Source organism: Acanthaster planci, linkage group LG01 (genome assembly GCF_054643075.1).
Source record: "Acanthaster planci isolate LZ-2023a linkage group LG01, COTS_SCS, whole genome shotgun sequence".
Classification (NCBI taxonomy): Eukaryota; Metazoa; Echinodermata; class Asteroidea; order Valvatida; family Acanthasteridae; genus Acanthaster; species Acanthaster planci.
In genome coordinates this window covers 2,304,065-2,325,462 of record NC_141777.1, presented here as the reverse complement: position 1 = coordinate 2,325,462, position 21,398 = coordinate 2,304,065, and the positions used below count along the sequence as shown (strand labels likewise).

Here is a 21,398-nt window from a genome sequence, read left to right as displayed (position 1 = left end):
AGCAGAAAAGATTTCTATATATATTAAAACTATTCTATGTACATTATTTTTCTCTTTTGTTTCATTTTTGTCAACAAATTACAGATTATTATTTGACCTCAATAAATATGAAAACAGTCGCGATCTAATCAGGCAGGCTCTCATGACTTGGTATACTTGGTCTAGAAGTGACACCTGTCAGATCTAAAAAACCCCACCCTGGGGGCATATGTGCAACGGATAACCTCACAGGATGTGTCCTGACCTCCGGTCACCTAAGTGACCACCTCCTGTCTTGCCTGCCCCACGCTGTGAGGTCATATTGTTTCTGGGCCCATGGTCTCATTCTTAATTGGGGTGTCCCGTAAATTGGGCCAAGAGTTCGTGACCTTTCGCCCCGGGGTCTAATTATAATTTTGTTTCATGCAGTTGCACAAATAGTATAACATTTCGTGCTTAATTGGGAAACTTTGCTGGACCACAAAATATCATGGAGGTAGAAGTACCGATAAAGGTAAGTTTTGTGGAGGAAAGTGCCTGATGGGTGTTTTACTTATAGTTTGTTCTTATTTGGTAGTAGTTAATGAAAGTCTGTGAACATCGCTGAGTCTATTGAAGACTTTAAGAACTACACAAAGACAAATTAGACCTCGGTTTGAATTTCCTCTCTTTTAGACTCGGTATAAGTGTTTTGTTATAATGGTCAGATAATTTAAAACAGAAACCTACTCCAGGTTGGGCCGTGTGTGAAGATTGTATCATATTCAATGCTTGAACCATGAAAAACAAAGGCTTGTTAAAATAGTTTGGTTCACTGGTTATTTCTTACACAAAACATACAGTTTCCCGTTTCGCTGTTTCATCGGCGGACGCCCACCTCGTCCTTACAAGTGTGACAGTTTCGTGCCTGAAGAAACACAAGACCGAATCCTGATAACCCGATCCCAGTGTTCCGTCCAGCACTGGTTGGTTTTTGACCGGCTCCCCAAGCACCGGGACCGGCCGATACTTCAACCCCCGCCGGGCCTAGGGCTCGCTGACGCCCTTGACCGTTCACCACCGTTGGTCACCAAACAGCCGGCAGGGCAAAACCGCTATCTATTATGGGGGTCTTCGAGAAATGCAATCACAATAGCTGTAGGGAGGTAATAGCGCGATAAAAATGCGATTCAATCTGTCATCGATGTAGGTTTGATTCGAGAGAAATGCTGGGTCATGCAAAGTGGACCTGGCCAAAATGCTCAAACTTACGTTAAGGGAAGTTGTCATTAACCTGGAATGAGAAATTAGAAACAATTCAGCATAATTTCAGACGCTAAAAACAAATAGATGTTACATAATTTAAACACAAGATTTCTTGCACAACTCCCGTTGAATATCCACGGTCCTCCGCTATGGTTAACCCACACAAATTCTACGATCTCTGGCGAATTTTGTCACGGTGAACCAGATTGCCTTAGGTGAACTTGAATTGAGAAATGGGCAGAATCAAGACAAAAATGAGATGGCAAATGTCACGAAAACAATTTTAAATGCGTTTGATTTTATTTCTTCTCACCATCAATGTATCAGTGACGTATTTTTGACGGAAATATAGGGGATGGGGAATTGTGAGGGGGCAAGTTGCCTGGCCATGGAAATTTGAAAAGCGGGGCAGGGTGCTGACACTATATGACACTAGGGGGCGATGTTCATGATATACAGATGTACATCTGTAATATGTATTACATTCAAGCAGAATCTCACATCAAAAAGGCATACTTGTATTTGGGGGGGGTTGGTTTCGTTTTTTGAGTGTTATTGAATATATTTTAGTCGTTGGAAGTCCGCAAAGTTATTTACAATCTGCTTTAATAATCATTCACCACCAAAAAGTGGATTTACGCCCATGCAATGAATAAAGAGAGGCCTTCGTAAGCCGATAGTGAATGCATGAGCGCCCAGCAGTTGAAGGCTAAAATTCAGCATCTGATTAATACTCATGTTGCCATGTAGTGCATTAGATGTGCCTGTACCATAACAGTAATGATATACTTCGATTTTTGGATCAAAACAACGATGCATTGAATGGTGAGAAACAAAGATTCCAGAATTCAGTATTTTGAAAAATGATTATTCTGACGCTACACAAAAAGCGTTTGAGAGGCGAAGGGCTTGAACAGAGACACGCTACTCACTGGTCTTTTACTCTGCCCTTGCTCAAAATTATTCACTGTTCATTTTTGCCGTCTAAGCATTGGTTATTTTTATCAACCATGCAGCACGAGTTGGTTTTTTTTTTCACATGTTTGTGATTAATGTTGCCCAACAGTCGGCAAGATTTGTAGGTCTTGTCTTTCCTGGCTCGATGATGATGGACTGAACAAGGATTCAGTGCCACTGCCTTATGCCGGCCGGCTTTCGCTACTTGTATCTGGGTCAGGTAAGATCTCTTCACGTTTGCCATACCCCCGGGGGCCGTCTCTCCATCTCTCTTTGTACAGAAGCCGTATTTGATTCACATTACCGGCACACAATCCCGTCATTTATTAAAAGTCCCAAGGATAAAGTGATATCACTTAAGAAGTGAGGAGAAACCGTCATCGGTGGATCCTTAGCACCCGAAACCCTCGGGGGGTAGCGGTGAGTACGTCGAAAGTTTCGCGGTTCTTCCGCGTCGATCGCACCGTGGCAGTGCGCAGGCCAATCACGCTGGGCACGATACGGTTGCCTCTACAGGTAATCCAAGAATCTTGGACATGCTCAAAGGTTGCCAGCCATGCCGCCTCTCTTTTCTCACGGACCTTATTACGCAGCCAGCATCAAAAGAACGGAGCCCACTAACGAGTGTTCTTGGCAATATCATGTTATACGACTTCCGGAGTTCGGTGGGCCCGAGATATCTGCGCCGGAAAAGCTTCAATTTTATTGCGAAAACCTCGCTGCAGCACGTTGAACCTTGCACACGAGTAGCTCCTGTGTTGCCCGTCATATCATGTTCTTTTTAATAGTGGGTTGGATTTCACCAATGGAGGATAAAGACCCGTGTATTTTGTCCGAAAGGGGCGGGGACATAGTCCTGTGACATTTTTGTATTTTATGCCTTGAGCTTGATAAAACGCAGTCTAATTTTCAGCTTCTTTACAATGCCACTCTGCGATTTCTTCGTAACCACAACAAGCACCGAGTTTCCATTTATACTTCCAACATGTTAATGATATACATTTGAAGAAACTAAATATCAATAAAGAGAATTTGTAATGAAAGATATAAACATACTCAAGACATGACACAGCACAACAGAAAAAGCACATGAGCTGACATGCAAGTATCCGTGTATTGTTTCTAAGACGGCGTTAAGCCTGACTAAAGTAGAAGCCCAAACTCTTCATTATCATAACCCATAATCAGTTTTCACAAGGAACAGGATAACACACACTGTACATGCCCAAAGGACTTTCATTCGAAAATTTGTTAGTGACGGTACAGACTAAACTGTGATGCACGTATGATGCATTTGCCTTGGTGAAAGAGCGCACGGCTTGCTACCGTTGATGGCGTTGAACAGCAAAAAAATCTTCCCTTTGTCCCATCGTCAATTGATATTGCAATGCCAGTGTTACCAATGTAAAGAAATTACTATGAAATGTCTATACTAATCAAAAAGACAAGATACTAGAAAATCGTTATGGGAATTTGGGTATACATGTATAGTGTTTTTCCCTCGTGTGTTTAAATGGCCCATGAAAGGCATTGCTGAGCTATGAATATAATAGCCACACCTGTTTAATAGATTATGCATAATTGCGATGCAGAAACATAAAAAGATCCATTTTGATAGCTTGCTTCCACGCAGGAGACATCCACTTATGTGCGAGATCGTTAATCAGGATGTATTGTCACTGCAGAAAATGCTGTGTCAGGTAAGACGTGTTAAAATAGGAGCGTATTGGCGGCTGAAAGTGATTTCCATAAGAATGGGTTAATATGTAATGAAATAATTGAAGTGTCAATGATACATCTGTGATAAATCCGTTAGGCTATTCCAAGGTGTAACGGTATTTATAGACGGTATCCCATTAACATGAGTCTGGTGAATTTCACAATAATTGTCATTTTGGTAAGAAGTTGATGCCAACCTGTCCAATCAAGCGTGGTAGTCCATTTTACACTTGTGTCATCCCAATCCTCTCACAATGTTTGGCGTCCAAGTAAGATTAACAAGTCCCAGATGAAGATAGCATCCATCCAACTGGAACGGCTGCATCTGCATCTACGTGGAGATGGGAGGTCGTACAGGTACAGTGAGCATACTCTGCGGAATGGCGCCGTTGCAGACGTCGGGGTTTTTACCTCGCAAGACTAGCGTTCGGTATGTGAGGAAAGCAGTTCGTCACATTAATTCATGACCCTGTCTTAGTGGATCTTTCCCAGAGTCTTGAAATTTTCAGCCTGGGAACTGAAGTGTTGGGGCTAGCGTGAAATCCCCTCTCTTTAAGTCGGCGAGGTTTGTGTTAGTAAGCGTAGATGTCAATCTGAAGATAGCATTCGGTGTTGTGGATCAAAGTACATGTATACTCATTTTAACCATACCCTTAGAATACGAATGTGCCCAGGAATAACGATATGGCTAGGAGATAACCGGCACATCAGTTGCCATCTCCATTGGGGTGTAATTTTCGATGCAAGAGAAAGTGATTAAGTGAATAGTTCAAAATCCCTCTGAAGTCCTTGTTTGCCTTTTTTTTTCTTTTGGAGCACATGACCACTACATGTATCCAGTGAAATAAAACAGTTCCATAACTTTGTTTGTCACTGTTTGCTTTATTTTTGTTTGTTTTTGTTATAAAGTTCAAACTTATCTCGGGGGGGGTTAAATTTATGTTGCATCAATTGTTACTCAACCGATAGCATATTCAAAATGTAGTCTTTTATAAGATCTTGTCGCCCAGTAAAATACATAACATAACGATTTCTTTTTTGCAGGTCTGCCAAGTAGATTCCATTAGTTTAATTAAATTAAATTCGCTAGTGCTGCTTTGTCCTAACGTTTTCGCACTCGTATAGTAACCACCATCGACAGCATTTCGACAGAGAGCTGATGAGAAATAATAGGCCGAAGAAAGTAGGTCGGATTGGTCAGGATTCAGAGTGACTGCTTGCATTGCTCACAAACTTGACGCCGAAATTGTTTCGGGAAGTTTTTGACACATGCAGATTAAGTGTGCGGGCTTTGCGGTGCTGACAAGTTGGTATTGGCCGCGCGGTGGCCGCACTGACGGGGCAGGCTGGTATGAGTCAGAAACGGACGGCACTCTGACAGCTTCCCAGCCGCGCATCCGGTGTCGTGTTTCCCGCGTGTTTTTCGCGCTCAAAATTGAGCCACGGAATTAGAGTCGCTCGTGGATACTCTGTATCGTATCGCACTGTTCCGTTTTGTTGTCAGCCAAGCATCGGGTATCCTCCGCCATTGTAAGAGGGAAACTCGATCAACCCTAATCTCAAATCGACACCTGCCTCGCTGTGAGCGCTTTAAGTCTACAGCTATGCCTTCCCTGGCCGAGGCGCAGACAGAAAAAAAATTGAAAACGAGTCGTCAACTTTGCGGGGGTGGAAAGTTGCGGGAGAAAAGTCCGTTCAAGAATTTGTTTTCAGCTCAGAAAACTTTGCGGACTAGCGCCGAGACTTTCGGAAGCAAACAACGATTTAAGGACAGTGTTGACTTAATGAGCTGCGTTATTTCCAATATTCAATGTTCCGTGAACCCAAAATTGTCATACGATCCCGTTGGAGTAAGCGTATCTTGCGGTCCACGGCAGAATCGGTCGTAATTATTCCGGCAGACTTGCCTCGAATTTCGCTGTTCGACAATCGCCTTGAGGCAGCCCGGGGCAGACAGGGGAGGCATCAGCACGGCAGAGACGCTAAGGATATGCCGCCGAGTGCCGCTCCACGCTCGAGAATCGATACTCCCAAGTTCCCAACATATCCGGCCGTGCTCACAGATGAAATTAAATCGCTGGCTGGCCGGCCAAACTTTGATGCCTCGTATTGACTGGGCCCACTCTACAGCAAGCTGTCCCCTGCGTTAATTGATCAAATAGGCACGTAAACCGACCCCCCAAACATCATCTCGTTCCGTGTCGACAGTTATTGAACACTGACACGATAGTTCACCTTTGGTTTTTCGATGAGTCAAAATTAGCCAACACAGCGAACTTATAATCTTCAACTCTTGGTGCCTGTTTATATCCAATATCCTCTGCCCCATTTTGAGTGTTTCCCTCTGATTTTACGAATGAACTCCTCCTTCGTCCTTTGTATTTTTATCAACTAACCTCTCCTGTGAATCGGTCTCAATGTTCTCTAGTTCAGGCATACCACAAGCCCAATTAGCAACTGCCTTGATTTTTTCTCTAAAACTAATCAAACATCTTGCTACACAATGAGTGGATCCACGCCCCAAATAGGTTGTCGTTTTTCCAGGTTTTATGTTCAGTGGTGGAGGCAATTTCTAACCAGTAAGACCTCCTCCTTAGCGAAATTTTACCTCCTTACTTTCTAACCAAAAAATCTGCTTTTCTTGTGTATGTCTTTTCCATGTTGTACACACTTTGGTGATCTGTTTATGCCACTGCGTGGATTTATCAAATAGACCTGTCTCAGGACGAAGCAGAAACTGTGGTCTTTATGCGTGGACACATAATGCTTACTTTGAACCGACATAGTCACCATGGAAGATTGCGTGTACCACCTTTTTACCTTCTGGTGTGAGTTCTTAACAGTCTGTTTGTCCTGAGAGCGTTGCAAATACAGTTGATTTTACAGGTCTGTATAACGGTGACCATACTCTACAGAACAAACGTGACGTGACTGAATACTGAGTTCGGTTTGTTACTAATTCCACACAAGCTCTTCACACCTTAAGGGGTAAAGTACCATGGACGTGGCGATATTGCAGTGTCATACGAAAACGGAGAACATTACAGCATTTGACAATGTACAGTCTATGTTTGGGCAGCGTAGGCTTACAATGACAGTCAAGTTTTTCCTGATTCTAATCCGACAATGAAACAGAGCGTTAGACATGATAGGTCGGCAACAAATCGTCCGTACGCATAGCTCTTCTTGTAGTGCAATTCGAGCTCTCTAGGGAGGGAGGCTGGTGCCTCAAAATAGTGTCATGCAGGGGAAACGTGGAAAAGAGACTTACTCGTTTAAACTCTGATAAACATGTGAAAAGTTTTACATTCCCCTAAACTCCTTTCATGTCGTTTGTATATGCAAAGTCATACTTTTTATGTATTCATAAAAAAATTCCACAAGTCTTCACACTATTGCCCAAGAATCAATTAAAGAGAAAGATAACACCAAACTTTCATTTCCCTGTTAATTCCAAAAGTCTTAACACTATTTGCCTATGAAAGCTATTAAATTGTTATTAGATTTTAAAAAAGAAGAAGGAACGATTAAGATGTTTTCTACAGTCTCTCAACTATAGACGAGAGTGAGTCATGATGTCAGCTCCATTTTACTTTCGAATTCTGGTAACAGTCATCACGTCAGCCTGTATTTTCCCTGTGCGCGGCAACAATTCAGGCATGTGGCGACGCTACACACGCTCCTGTCTTCGAAAACGTGAGGACATTCTGCACAAAGACACTCGAACCTGTTTACTCCGGTAAGATTTCTGACATTCGATGAGCACGCAGGATTAGATCATCAATCCGACAAGGATTACGCCGGATAGGACTGGACTTTTTGCACCGTGTGCTAGGGAATAGAGATATAAGCCCTTACATAAGACTTGTTTCCCAGAACGTTGCGGCACGTTGAACCAAGTCCCCTTTTTTTCATCTTTGAGTTTTTATACTTCATGGTCCGTTGCTCAGTTGAAATCATTTCTACAGCCTACCTCTCTTAATTTCTCAGTTGTTAAGTAAGTTACTTAGATGATTTTGTATTTCTTGCTCAAACAATTGGGGCTTAGTGCGGTGAACATGTGAATTATGGTGGTAGCTGAAATCAGCGATTGCATATTGTGATTATGAGATGAGCCGTGAAAATCCAAATTTTGAATTCAGTCGGTTGTGGTGTCAGGCAGCTTAAATCACGAGTCGATGAAATGCATGCAGACTCCATTTATTGAGATAAATGAAATCGTGTGGGGCTTGCGGCTACATTATTGCACACTGTAGGGTTTAAACATCGGTTGACGCCTTGTCCGTGTCAAGAAGGCTGTCAACCACACCAGTCATCTCCTGAAAAAAAATAAATAAAAATGTCAGAAAAATGTTCGGCGCTTGAGCCACGTCTACATGTGATACCATGGTAACGCGGTCTGGTAACAAAACCGCATGTACTGATGTGGGGAGCACTTAGCCATATATTCTGTTAACAGCTAAAACGCTACCCATTTGAAAATCACCCTAAATTGTCCAAAATACCTGCTTACTCCTAGTACATGGTTATAATTTATGCACAACAGATGCATCAGTTGGTCACCAATTATTAAATTTCATCTCGAAATTTCACAATGTTTTAGCCACCTCCTGGTTGTTATGAAGCTGAGCAGCCGCTAAGTTCCATTTTTAAATGTGTAAGAGTTAACAGATTGAAAGATAAATAAGCCATACCTAAACTTTCTTGAGCACTAACATGACATTTACAGGCCAACAGAAAGTGATCTTAGCACTCAACGAACGTGATAACCGGGGATCCCCAAGTTACAGTCTCAATTACTTATTTTGAGTGACACATATCAAGATCTGCCTTTGAGGGGTTCCCAGGGTATAAAGATTTGTCACTCTCAGCAAAATTTAAAATGAAACAAAACAGATGCACCGGCCGGGAATCGAGCCCGGGCCTCCCGCGTGGCAGGCGAGAATTCTACCACTGAACCACCGATGCCTGCTTATTTTCGATTACTGTTGTCTACGATTAATTGTCTAGGCTTTTAAGTTAAAATTACAAAACAAAAAGTGTACACTTCTACGGTGTGTGTATATCTCTGCTAAAGGTCTAGCTGTTGACATTATTTGTTACTTTTCAAGCTACTTCAGAGAAGAAAAAAATTGATTCCGCCCGGGTTCGAACCGAGGACCTTGGGCGTGTTAGGCGCACGTGGTAACCACTACACCACGGAATCCCTCCTTCTGTGATTACGGATTTTTTAGAGGAAAAAACGTATTGGCTTGAGTATCTTTACAAAGAAATGGTCGAGCGGTCCTTTCTAGCAAAGGTAAGATGCAGCCCCTAAAATTTCAGTTAGATTCAGTACTACCAATCAGATAAGAAAATAATTACACTCGTGTTATTCTCTGTATATCCTTAACAATGAACCTTTAAATAAAAAGTCTGCTTCTGCCCAGATTCCGACGGGAACCTTTCGCGTGATAACTACTCCATACAGAATCCACGTATTGAAGGATTCACTCTATAATTTAATGAAATCGGTAGCGTGTGCACATTTTAGCTACTGTGCAGGAAAAGTTAATACTTGGAATACGTTACTGATTTTGAGTAAGACATATCAAGTTTTATGTATGCCTTTGAGAGGTTCCCAGGGTATAAAGACTTGTTACCCTCATCAAAAATTTAAAATGAAACAAAAAAATGCATCGGCCGGGAATCGAACCCGGCCTCCCGCGTGGCAGGCGAGAATTCTACCACTGAACCACCGATGCCCACTTGCTTTTTTAGATTTAAATGATTGCACATTACAAACTATAAAATTGTGCACTTTTGTGGTGTGTAATTTTTTGACAGAGGTCTGCAGCCATTATTTGCCTCATTTTTGGTTGCCATTTAAGTTTATATTATTTTCTTTTTAAAATTAGAATGAATGCGCATTACAAAACCATAAAAGTTGTGCCCTTATACTGTTTGTAATTTTTCTGTCGGAGGTCTGGACCCATTATTTGTAACTTTTCAATCTACTTTAGTTAAAAGATGCATGACAAAAAAAAATGATTCCGCCCGGGTTCGAACCGAGGACCTTGCGCGTGTTAGGCGCACGTGATAACCACTACACTACGGAATCCCTCACTCTGTGCTAGTAAACGAAAAAAAATGAAAGTCCGTAAAATTTCCTTTTTATTCAGTACTGCTGATCAGATAAAAAATACCTCCTCGTGTTATTCTCTGTATATCATTTGCAATAAATCTTAAAAATAAGAAGTGTGATTCCGCCTGGGTTCGGACCAGTGACCTTTCGCGTGTTTTAGATGCACGTGATAGGCCTAATCACTATACTATGGAATTTACTTGGAGTAATTTAATGACATCAGTAGCCTGTCTATACGTTTTGGCTATTGTGCAGGGAAAAGTTGATATTCGGAAAATGTAGCTAATTTGACACATTTGAAGTATAATGATTTGTCCCTTCTACAAAAAAAAGGATCAAACAATACAAATGCATCGGCCGGGAATCGAACCCGGGCCTCCCGCGTGGCAGGCGAGAATTCTACCACTGAACCGATGCCTGCTTATTTTAGGTTACCGTTTAAATTGTCCAGCGTTTTAAGTTAAAATTACAAAACAAAAAGTGTACATTTCTACGGTGTGTGTATATCTCTGCTAAAGGTCTAGCTGTTGATAATATTTGTTACTTTTCAAGCTACTTCAGAGAACAAAAAAATTGATTCCGCCCGGGTTCGAACCGAGGACCTTGCGCGTGTTAGGCGCACGTGATAACCACTACACCACGGAATCCCTCCTTCTGTGGAAAAATTAATATTTGGAATAAGTTACTAATTTTATTTAACACATATCAAGCTCTATGTATGCCTTTGAGGGGTTCCCAGGGTATAAAGATTTGTCAATCTCATCAAAAATTTAAAATGAAACAAAAAAATGCATCGGCCGGGAATCGAACCCGGGCCTCCCGCGTGGCAGGCGAGAATTCTACCACTGAACCACCGATGCCCACTTGCTCTTTTTAACTTAAAATAATTGCACATACCAAATATTAAAAGTGTGCACTTTTGTGGTGTGTAATTTTTTGACAAAGGTCTGCAGCCATTATATGCCTTATTTTTGGTTGCCATTTAAGTCTACATTATTTTCTTTTTTAAATTAGAATGAATGCGCATTGCAACACTAAAAAAAGGTGTGCCCTTATACTGTGTGTAATTTCCTGTCGGAGGTCTGGAGCCATAATTTGTAACTTTCCAATCTACTTTCGTTGAAGGTGCGAAACAAAAAAACTGATTCCGCCCGGGTTCGAACCAAGGACCTTGCGCGTGTTAGGCGCACGTGATAACCACTACACCACGGAATCCCTCCTTCTGTGATTACGGATTTTTTAGAGGAAAAAACATATTGCCTTGAGTATCTTTACAAAGAAATGGTCGAGCGGTCCTTTCTAGCAAAGGTAAAATGCAGCCCCTAAAATTTCAGTTAGATTCAGTACTGCCAATCAGATGAGAAAATAATTACACTCGTGTTATTCTCTGTATATCCTTCACAATGAACCTTTCAATAAAAAGTCTGCTTCTGCCCAGATTCCGACGGGAACCTTTCGCGTGATAACTACTTCATACGGAATCCACGTAATGAAGGATTCACTCTATAATTTAATGAAATCGGTAGCGTGTGCACATTTGAGCTATTGTGCAGGAAAAATTAATATTTGGAATAAGTTACTAATTTTATTGAACACATATCAAGCTCTATGTATGCCTTTGAGAGGTTCCCAGGGTATAAAGATTTGTCAATCTCATCAAAAATTTAAAATGAAACAAAAAAATGCATCGGCCGGGAATCGAACCCGGGCCTCCCGCGTGGCAGGCGAGAATTCTACCACTGAACCACCGATGCCCACTTGCTTATCTTCTTTTTTAATTTTAAATGATTCCACATTACAAAATATAAAAGTGTGCACTTTTGTGGCGTGTAATTTTTTGACAAAGGTCTGTAGCACTCGTTTTCCTTATTTTTGGTTGCCATTTCAGTCTAAATTATTTTCTTCTTTTAAATTAGAATGAATGCTCATTACAAAACTAAAAAAAGGTGTGCCCTTCTACTGTTTGTAATTTTCTGTCGAAGGTCTGGAGCCATTATTTGTATCTTTTCGATCTACTTCAGTTAGAGATGCAAAAAAAAAACCTGATTCCGCCCGGGTTCGAACCGAGGACCTTGCGCGTGTTAGGCGCACGTGATAACCACTACACTACGGAATCCCTCACTCTGTCCTAGTAAACGAAAAAATGAAAGTCCGTAAAATTTCCTTTTTATTCAGTACTGCTGATCAGATAAAAAAAATACCTCCTCGTGTTATTCTCTGTATATCATTCGCAATAAATCTTAAAAATAAGAAGTGTGATTCCGCCTGGGTTCGGACCAGTGACCTTTCGCGTGTTTTAGATGCACGTGATAGGCCTAATCACTATACTATGGAATTTACTTGGAGTAATTTAATGACATCAGCAGCCTGTCTATACGTTTTGGCTATTGTGCAGGGAAAAGTTGATATTCGGAAAATGTAGCTAATTTGACATATTTGAAGTATAATGATTTGTCCCTTCTACAAAAAAAAATCAAACAAAACATATGCATCGGCCGGGAATCGAACCCGGGCCTCCCGCGTGGCAGGCGAGAATTCTACCACTGAACCACCGATGCCCACTTGCTCTTTTTAACTTAAAATAATTGCACATACCAAATATTAAAAGTGTGCACTTTTGTGGTGTGTAATTTTTTGACAAAGGTCTGCAGCCATTATATGCCTTATTTTTGGTTGCCATTTAAGTCTACATTATTTTCTTTTTTAAATTAGAATGAATGCGCATTGCAAAACTAAAAAAAGGTGTGCCCTTATACTGTGTGTAATTTCCTGTCGGAGGTCTGGGGCCATAATTTGTAACTTTCCAATCTACTTTAGTTGAAAGTGCAAAACAAAAAAATTGATTCCGCCCGGGTTCGAACCAAGGACCTTGCGCGTGTTAGGCGCACGTGATAACCACTACACCACGGAATCCCTCCTTCTATGATTACGGATTTTTTAGAGGAAAAACATATTGGCTTGAGTATCTTTACAAAGAAATGGTCGAGCGGTCCTTTCTAGCAAAGGTAAAATGCAGCCCCTAAAAATTCAGTTAGATTCAGTACTGCCAATCAGATGAGAAAATAATTACACTCGTGTTATTCTCTGTATATCCTTCACAATGAACCTTTCAATAAAAAGTCTGCTTCCGCCCAGATTCCGACGGGAACCTTTCGCGTGATAACTTCTTCATACGGAATCCACGTATTGAAGGATTCACCTTATAATTGAATGAAATCGGTAGCGTGTGCACATTTGAGCTACTGTGCAGGAAAAGTTAATATTTGGAATAAGTTACTAATTTTATTTAACACATATCAAGCTCTATGTATGCCTTTGAGAGGTTCCCAGGGTATAAAGATTTGTCAATCTCATCAAAAATTTAAAATGAAACAAAAAAATGCATCGGCCGGGAATCGAACCCGGGCCTCCCGCGTGGCAGGCGAGAATTCTACCACTGAACCACCGATGCCCACTTGCTTATCTTCTTTTTTAATTTTAAATGATTCCACATTACAAAATATAAAAGTGTGCACTTTTGTGGCGTGTAATTTTTTGACAAAGGTCTGTAGCACTCGTTTTCCTTATTTTTGGTTGCCATTTCAGTCTAAATTATTTTCTTCTTTTAAATTAGAATGAATGCTCATTACAAAACTAAAAAAAGGTGTGCCCTTCTACTGTTTGTAATTTTCTGTCGAAGGTCTGGAGCCATTATTTATAACCTTTTCAATCTACTTTAGTTAAAGATGCAAAACAAAAAAATGATTCCGCCCGGGTTCGAACCGAGGACCTTGCGCGTGTTAGGCGCACGTGATAACCACTACACTACGGAATCCCTCACTCTGTCCTAGTAAACGAAAAAATGAAAGTCCGTAAAATTTCCTTTTTATTCAGTACTGCTGATCAGATAAAAAAATACCTCCTCGTGTTATTCTCTGTATATCATTCGCAATAAATCTTAAAAATAAGAAGTGTGATTCCGCCTGGGTTCGGACCAGTGACCTTTCGCGTGTTTTAGGTGCACGTGATAGGCCTAATCACTACACTATGGAATTTACTTGGAGTAATTTAATGAAATCAGTAGACTGTCTATATGTTTTGGCTTTGTGCAGGGAAAAGTTGATATTCGGAAAATGTTGCTAATTATTACATTTGAAGTAAAATGATTTGTCCCCTCTACAAAAAAAAATCAAACAATACAAATGCATCGGCCGGGAATCGAACCCGGGCCTCCCGCGTGGCAGGCGAGAATTCTACCACTGAACCACCGATGCCTGCTTATTTCAGGTTACCGTTTAAATTGTCCAGCGTTTTAAGTTAAAATTACAAAACAAAAAGTGTACATTTCTACGGTGTGTATATCTCTGCTAAAGGTCTAGCTGTTGATAATATTTGTTACTTTTCAAGCTACTTCAGAGAAGAAAAAAATTGATTCCGCCCGGGTTCGGACCGAGGACCTTGCGCGTGTTAGGCGCACGTGATAACCACTACACCACGGAATCCCTCCTTCTGTGGAAAAATTAATATTTGGAACAAGTTACTAATTTTATTTAACACATATCAAGCTCTATGTATGCCTTTGAGAGGTTCCCAGGGTATAAAGATTTGTCAATCTCATCAAAAATTTAAAATGAAACAAAAAAATGCATCGGCCGGGAATCGAACCCGGGCCTCCCGCGTGGCAGGCGAGAATTCTACCACTGAACCACCGATGCCCACTTGCTTATCTTCTTTTTTAATTTTAAATTATTCCACATTACAAAATATAAAAGTGTGCACTTTTGTGGTGTTTAATTTTTTGACAAAGGTCTGTAGCACTCGTTTTCCTTATTTTTGGTTGCCATTTCAGTCTAAATTATTTTCTTCTTTTAAATTAGAATGAATGCTCATTACAAAACTAAAAAAAAGGTGTGCCCTTCTACTGTTTGTAATTTTCTGTCGAAGGTCTGGAGCCATTATTTGTATCTTTTCGATCTACTTCAGTTAGAGATGCAAAAAAAAACTGATACCGCCCGGGTTCGAACCGAGGACCTTGCGCGTGTTAGGCGCACGTGATAACCACTACACTACGGAATCCCTCACTCTGTGCTAGTAAACGAAAAAAATGAAAGTCCGTAAAAATTCCTTTTTATTCAGTACTGCTGATCAGATAAAAATACCTCCTCGTGTTATTCTCTGTATATCATTCGCAATAAATCTTAAAAATAAGAAGTGTGATTCCGCCTGGGTTCGGACCAGTGACCTTTCGCGTGTTTTAGATGCACGTGATAGGCCTAATCACTATACTATGGAATTTACTTGGAGTAATTTAATGACATCAGCAGCCTGTCTATACGTTTTGGCTATTGTGCAGGGAAAAGTTGATATTCGGAAAATGTAGCTAATTTGACATATTTGAAGTATAATGATTTGTCCCTTCTACAAAAAAAAATCAAACAAAACATATGCATCGGCCGGGAATCGAACCCGGGCCTCCCGCGTGGCAGGCGAGAATTCTACCACTGAACCACCGATGCCCACTTGCTCTATTTAACTTAAAATAATTGCACATACCAAATATTAAAAGTGTGCACTTTTGTGGTGTGTAATTTTTTGACAAAGGTCTGCAGCCATTATATGCCTTATTTTTGGTTGCCATTTAAGTCTACATTATTTTCTTTTTTAAATTAGAATGAATGCGCATTGCAACACTAAAAAAAGGTGTGCCCTTATACTGTGTGTAATTTCCTGTCGGAGGTCTGGAGCCATAATTTGTAACTTTCCAATCTACTTTAGTTGAAGGTGCGAAACAAAAAAACTGATTCCGCCCGGGTTCGAACCGAGGACCTTGCGCGTGTTAGGCGCACGTGATAACCACTACACCACGGAATCCTTGTCTGTATAGATACACCTAAAAGAGAGAAATGAAAAACTGCGTGTGATGATTGACCTGCTCTTTCTAGTAAAGGAAAAAAGAAAGTCCCTAAGTTTTCCCCTACTACTGATTAGATAATAAAAAACATCGTGTTATTCTCTGTATATCATTCACAATGAATATTAAAAATAAGAAGTGTGATCCCGCCTGGGTTCGGACCAGGGACCCTGCATGTGTAAGGCACATGTGATATCACTTCACCTCAGAATCAGAGCTTTTTAAACAATAGGGAAATTTGAAAAGTAAAAGATTTTATCAGCATAAACATCTATATTCCAGTGAAGGAAAAAAATTAAGCCCGTAAAATTTAACTTCGATTCAATACTGCCAGTCAGATAAGAACATACTCACACTCGTTTATGCTGTGTATATCATGTACAATAAATCTTAAAAGTATAAAGTGTGATTCCGCCCGGATTCGAACCGGGGACCTTTCGCGCGTGAGGCAAACGTGATAACCACTACACTACGGAATCCAGTTGCTATGTTTGCTTCACTAGTTTTGCATTAAAGATACCCGCTTCAATATTATATCACCGTTTTACAGTCTTTTATTTATATACATTTAGAGGTTTGCGGTATGCCATGGAGGTTAAAACCGTTTGTTCACGGAATTTCTCCCTCCAGCTGAAGCTTGATGAGTTCATGCAGGTGAGGACCAGGTCGTGACTTTGGTCTGCAATCTCCTATATCCCTGGTTCTGGCCGACATATTCATGGAAGAATTTGAACAGAACGCCATCACTAGAGCAGACCATAAACCCAAGATTTGACTCTGGTAAGTAGACGACACCTATTTCATCTGACAGCATGGGTAGGACAGCCTCTAACTCTTTCTGAAACACCTCAACAGGCTTCACAGTAGCATCCAGGAAAAGGATGGCAACATCTCATTTCAGGATGACAGTCTCGCCTGCCGAGTCTACCGGAAACCCACTCGTACAGATAGATACCTCCACAGCGCTTTGTTCCATCACCCCAAGATCAAGTCTTCAGACAACCGGGCACTTGTACGCAGGGCATACAGCGTGTGCGACAAGGACCACCTTATCCAAGAACTCCATCACATCTCCACAGCACTACAGCGGAATGGATACAAGCCCAGCCAAGTCAAGACTCAAGACCCAAGATCCAACCCCGGCCAAAGGGTCTCCTATACCCAAAGCCAACTAGTTAGGGCCCCTAGTTCCATCACCCTCCCCTACCTAGGCAGTACTTCCCATAACATCCAGCGCATCCTCCACGATCATGGCATTCGAGTGTTCCATAGAACCAACCCCCCCCTGAAAATGCAGAACCTGCTGACTTACCACAATGACCGGCCCAATCCACATCACAAGCCATGAGTGTACAAGATCCCCTTCCAATGCGGCAAGTGTACATCGGTGAGATTGGCAGGGATCTCCCTACCAGACTCACAGAGCCCTTGGCAGGAAAGAAGTCAACAAGTCTGCCATTATTAAGCACTGCCATACCAAAGACCACCAGATCGACTGGATCCGAGCCAAACTCATCACCAGCACTGAAGACCAGAGAAGTGATCGAAATCCTCAAACACGACACGGTACCCCTAAGACAGCAGTTTCAACATCAGCAACATCTCCTCCTCACACCCAGTCCAATGGGTCTCCTATACCTTAGGACATGTTCCCAGCTTGTGGGTCTCCTATACCCTTGGCAACCCTACCCTACGCTCCCCTCCCTTTACACTGACACACCTCATTGATCTGCTAGCATCCCATATTCTGCCTGAGTGCTTTTGGTTGGTTCCTGAGTTAGCATCCTCTTCACAACTCATCGCCTCCAGAACCTCTGCAGGTTGGGGGATCAGGAGCGGGTTAGCGTATAGCGGTTCTTTCCTCGCTTTGCACCAATGAGGCACTGGCTCGAGTCCCGGCTTGGTCCAGGCTTTAAGTTCTTTTGGTTTCCAGTCCAAATTCGCTCTCGCAGGTTTTCTCCGGGTACTCCGGTTTCCTCCTGCCTCTAAAACTGGACCTTCTTCCTAACTTTGTAATGTCATGCTGATTAATAAAGGTTATGAATAAACGTATCGTTATTGGCGCAAATAGCCTGAGTAGCTGAAAGCGCCATTAAAATAACCTGTGTAGTCCCCTGACGACAGACAGAGCATACTGTCCGTAACGTTGAGTACCCTCCAGTTCTTTTCAGACCCACAAACATCCATAAAAGAGGTATCCTTGCATGGTGCTACTGCAAACCGCTGCAACTGTACTCGCTACCTTCCCCATGAAAAGCTTCAAAGCTCATTTAAATTCCCGTACATGCATATTCTTTATTCCTAGTCGTACTGGGTGTAAAATAATTCACTGCAAAATCTCAGACAGGTGTGCTAATTATCTGTCAATAGGCGTGACAATGTCATAGTAAAATGGTTTTCCTGGTCCCAGTGAAAACATATTGCTTCCTTCTCGGACTGTTATTAGTGGCGCGTTTACCCTTTGTTTTTGTCACTCTGATGCATGATAAAAGCGCCTTTAGTGAATTTTACTGTGAAAACGGGCAGGAATTGTAATAACAACTCGGTAGAAGGAAGATCTTTTCTTTTGTGTCTAAATCTATCCTCCAGTAGAATGGAATTATCTTCTTGAAGATGTCCATAGTCGTGGCTTCCGCTCTTTAACGTTCTGCGCGCCACTGACGTCAACTTACGCGGCGGAAGAATGGAAGATAGGTTGGCTGATTTTCTCCAATCTCGTCTGTTTTTGCTTTTTATGATTTATTACAGATGGGATGGTTTCAAGTTCTAGTTGTTCTAGTTTGTCGTGATGTGTACAAATGGAGCGTGAAACGACGCTTGACCGGTTTAGTACTGGTAAGTATTATACATATATATATTAAGTACATTCTACGGGATGAAGGGTACGTGTCGTATCATGACATCACAGATCCGGAAGATAAATGACAGGCGTTCCAAAGGGGGAACTCTTTACTGGCGAAATCATAAATCCTTCTTGCTGGCCGGGAGAAATTCTCATTTTAAATTTATTTCACCATCACAGAATTACAAAAGGGAAATAACTCAATGCAAGGTGTTCTTATCTGTTCCGTTTTTATAACAGAATAAAATATCTATTAATGTTCTACGGGTTCATGTGGTAACAAGCAATGGCATGGTTTCATACATTACGCTCGGCCAGAAAACGATCAATAAACCGCATTATTGGATATGATACTCTAGCATTCTGAAGTATACCATGTTGAGCTTTAATTTCTATAGGCCAACTTGTCATCGGCTGCAAAGAATGATTGAAGACCAATTAATTTCGCCGGGAGCACGACGACTCTGTTGGGAAATGGCCCTCGCTCGGCCCACGAGTGAAATCAATTTTCCAACACGCGGCCGGCCGGCCCACTGTTGGTGTAACGCTGAAGGGGACTCTGGGCAGAACGCGTATTATGCCTGGTTAATGCCTGCTTGTACGGCGGGGCAGACTATCCTTCGCAGGAATGATGAACGACAAAAAAAACGATCTGTCATGGAAGGAGAAGATTTGTGTGGAGTGTGGACGGGGACTTAAAGGAACGTGTTAGAATGCTATGAGCCTAAAGGAGGCCTTGGGACAGGAATTCGGAGGGGGATACGGAGCCGAGATGGTGGTGTATGATTAGGGCAGCGAATGTACTGCAGTTTTTCATGTGAGGCATCCCGTTACCAATTCTCCATGGTGCGGTATCTTGGGCAGAGGATTTGGGTTGTGACTGATCATTTTGTCAAGTAAGTTGGGGGCCAGCCTCAAAAGCTGACTTGTTTGTTACGGTGTGGAGTGCGTTTTGCGAAAAGCCGCATGTGTATTTCATAACAAAACAGTAGACTGACCTTCCTTGACGCTTGCTCAATAGTTCAACATTACAGCACCCGTACAGCGATGGTACAGTGTGTATATCGGCCGAGTCTAGTGCCCGCTTCGTGTGAAAGGCTGTGACATGGAATATTCATATTTTGATCAACTATTTCTTTGGCCACTCTACTCCTGGCGTCTCAGCTTTCAATGAAATTAGGCAAATGAAACCGCAGTCCGGCTGCCATCCGGGGCTGGAGCGGAGGACGGAGCGAACGGGGTAGGGGAGGAAAGTGCTTTGGCCACCGATAGGTGTGCCAACGCATGGCGTCTCCGCTTTCTCCTCTAACCTCTCGTGATACCTGATGCGACGGGGGGAGTTAACATGCAGGCCCTGTCCTTGTGAGGTCGAACGATTGGGGGATTTGCCTGAGCATGTCTAAGTCGACAGGTGATGGGCTTTTGGTGTCCGTGTGCCGATCGGACAGGCCGGAGGATTACTCGTCCTTCGTCACCTCGGCTCGATCGTTCCGGGGCTTGTTTGATGGAGGGGGGGGGAGTCGGCATCGCCTGCACACTCCCTTGACATCGACAAAGGGAAAGGGGGAGAAACATGGGTAGTGAGTCGGCGTTCCTTAGTCTGTCAGCACCAGCAATTTTCCAGCCAGTTGCCGTGACGAAGGGGGAGGCGGGTTGAGGGCAATAAGGCTTGCCCTGGGCCACAACTGGCACTGCGGTGAGCTGTGGGTTAAAGTCGCAGGATCAGGGTGTCTGTCGTCTCGTCGTAGATTTACCATCCCTGGCCTTTAATCTATCTAGCACTGCCTGGACACCACGTCTGCCCACATATCGCAAGGAGATATTAGCAATTATTTGTTAGTTATTAACACTGTAGAAATAATTCTACCAAGACCTTGAACGATTCGAGTTCACACGCCGAATATCCTGTGATGCATCGATGCATCACAATAAAAATAACATACACAAAGATAGACAGTGAACAATCAACGCGTCAAGAGTATTTGACAGAAGTGCATTCTCTATTTTTTGTTTTTCCAATGTTTATCTAACGATTGCACACTGTCTGTTGATGCACAATGACGAAAGAACCAATGTCCGATCAAAAATATCATGCATCCGTAGACTGCATTCAAGGAGGTGTATGCCTGCCACACCCCTCTCACTCTCCGCTTGAGAAGTCAGTCTGCGTCAGGCAAGGTACGTGAAGCCCGCCCTCATCATCCATCCTACTTCCTCTCTTTTTTGAGACCCGTCAGGACCGAGTCGGTCTCCCACCACTGTATATGTAATTTGAACGCCTGCATGACATTTTTGGATACTTTCCTGTCGTTTCCTAGGCAATAAACCATCACAGAAGCTTCGGCATAAGTTGTCAAACCTTTCTGCCACTTCTAACGCGTGTATTGTGTCTCTGCAAAGCAAGCGGGTTCAAGTGATAAACACATAAGGCGTGCAGCAACCGTAACCACATGGTGCTATTAGTGGCCCGGCCACAAGCCGACCGTGACGCTGCGCGAGAAGATCCTCGGTGATATATCACGTTCTCTCGGTATGTACTTCGCGAGAGACACGCTCAAAGACTTAGAACTGTGTGTGTTTTCGTAAATGTAACCGTGCACTCGTTTCCCGACGCACGCATGAGACAGGCTTCGATTGTGAGA

At 42.3% G+C, this 21,398-nt stretch overlaps 1 long non-coding RNA gene and 21 other non-coding genes across 24 annotated transcripts in view; 1 reads left to right on the top strand and 21 right to left on the bottom strand.

The window, feature by feature from the left end:
* LOC147800239 (uncharacterized) overlaps nt 1-21,398 on the top strand; it is a 28,261-nt gene that overhangs the window by 1,320 nt on the left and 5,543 nt on the right. The window contains exons 3-6 of one of the 3 annotated variants that reach the window (XR_015427359.1): nt 822-1,124; nt 2,291-7,639; nt 16,545-16,694; nt 18,663-18,749. This is a non-coding gene — a long non-coding RNA (uncharacterized LOC147800239). Of the gene's footprint in view, nt 1-821; nt 7,640-16,544; nt 16,695-18,662; nt 18,750-21,398 lie in introns of all 3 variants that reach the window. The other 2 variants (XR_015427360.1, XR_015427358.1) reach the window with 2 other exon arrangements.
* On the bottom strand, nt 8,798-8,868 carry Trnag-gcc (transfer RNA glycine (anticodon GCC)). The gene has a single exon. It is a non-coding gene; the product is annotated as a tRNA-Gly (tRNA).
* On the bottom strand, nt 9,034-9,106 carry Trnav-aac (transfer RNA valine (anticodon AAC)). The gene has a single exon. It is a non-coding gene; the product is annotated as a tRNA-Val (tRNA).
* Trnag-gcc (transfer RNA glycine (anticodon GCC)) lies at nt 9,575-9,644 on the bottom strand. The gene has a single exon. It is a non-coding gene; the product is annotated as a tRNA-Gly (tRNA).
* Trnav-aac (transfer RNA valine (anticodon AAC)) lies at nt 9,928-10,000 on the bottom strand. Its single transcript has one exon. It is a non-coding gene; the product is annotated as a tRNA-Val (tRNA).
* On the bottom strand, nt 10,374-10,441 carry Trnag-gcc (transfer RNA glycine (anticodon GCC)). The gene has a single exon. It is a non-coding gene; the product is annotated as a tRNA-Gly (tRNA).
* Nucleotides 10,599-10,671, bottom strand: Trnav-aac (transfer RNA valine (anticodon AAC)). Its single transcript has one exon. It is a non-coding gene; the product is annotated as a tRNA-Val (tRNA).
* Nucleotides 10,814-10,884, bottom strand: Trnag-gcc (transfer RNA glycine (anticodon GCC)). The gene has a single exon. It is a non-coding gene; the product is annotated as a tRNA-Gly (tRNA).
* Trnav-aac (transfer RNA valine (anticodon AAC)) lies at nt 11,167-11,239 on the bottom strand. The gene has a single exon. It is a non-coding gene; the product is annotated as a tRNA-Val (tRNA).
* Trnag-gcc (transfer RNA glycine (anticodon GCC)) lies at nt 11,708-11,778 on the bottom strand. Its single transcript has one exon. It is a non-coding gene; the product is annotated as a tRNA-Gly (tRNA).
* Nucleotides 12,068-12,140, bottom strand: Trnav-aac (transfer RNA valine (anticodon AAC)). The gene has a single exon. It is a non-coding gene; the product is annotated as a tRNA-Val (tRNA).
* On the bottom strand, nt 12,512-12,582 carry Trnag-gcc (transfer RNA glycine (anticodon GCC)). Its single transcript has one exon. It is a non-coding gene; the product is annotated as a tRNA-Gly (tRNA).
* On the bottom strand, nt 12,865-12,937 carry Trnav-aac (transfer RNA valine (anticodon AAC)). The gene has a single exon. It is a non-coding gene; the product is annotated as a tRNA-Val (tRNA).
* Trnag-gcc (transfer RNA glycine (anticodon GCC)) lies at nt 13,405-13,475 on the bottom strand. The gene has a single exon. It is a non-coding gene; the product is annotated as a tRNA-Gly (tRNA).
* On the bottom strand, nt 13,766-13,838 carry Trnav-aac (transfer RNA valine (anticodon AAC)). The gene has a single exon. It is a non-coding gene; the product is annotated as a tRNA-Val (tRNA).
* Nucleotides 14,207-14,277, bottom strand: Trnag-gcc (transfer RNA glycine (anticodon GCC)). Its single transcript has one exon. It is a non-coding gene; the product is annotated as a tRNA-Gly (tRNA).
* On the bottom strand, nt 14,433-14,505 carry Trnav-aac (transfer RNA valine (anticodon AAC)). The gene has a single exon. It is a non-coding gene; the product is annotated as a tRNA-Val (tRNA).
* On the bottom strand, nt 14,648-14,718 carry Trnag-gcc (transfer RNA glycine (anticodon GCC)). Its single transcript has one exon. It is a non-coding gene; the product is annotated as a tRNA-Gly (tRNA).
* Nucleotides 15,007-15,079, bottom strand: Trnav-aac (transfer RNA valine (anticodon AAC)). Its single transcript has one exon. It is a non-coding gene; the product is annotated as a tRNA-Val (tRNA).
* Trnag-gcc (transfer RNA glycine (anticodon GCC)) lies at nt 15,449-15,519 on the bottom strand. Its single transcript has one exon. It is a non-coding gene; the product is annotated as a tRNA-Gly (tRNA).
* Nucleotides 15,802-15,874, bottom strand: Trnav-aac (transfer RNA valine (anticodon AAC)). The gene has a single exon. It is a non-coding gene; the product is annotated as a tRNA-Val (tRNA).
* Nucleotides 16,321-16,393, bottom strand: Trnav-cac (transfer RNA valine (anticodon CAC)). Its single transcript has one exon. It is a non-coding gene; the product is annotated as a tRNA-Val (tRNA).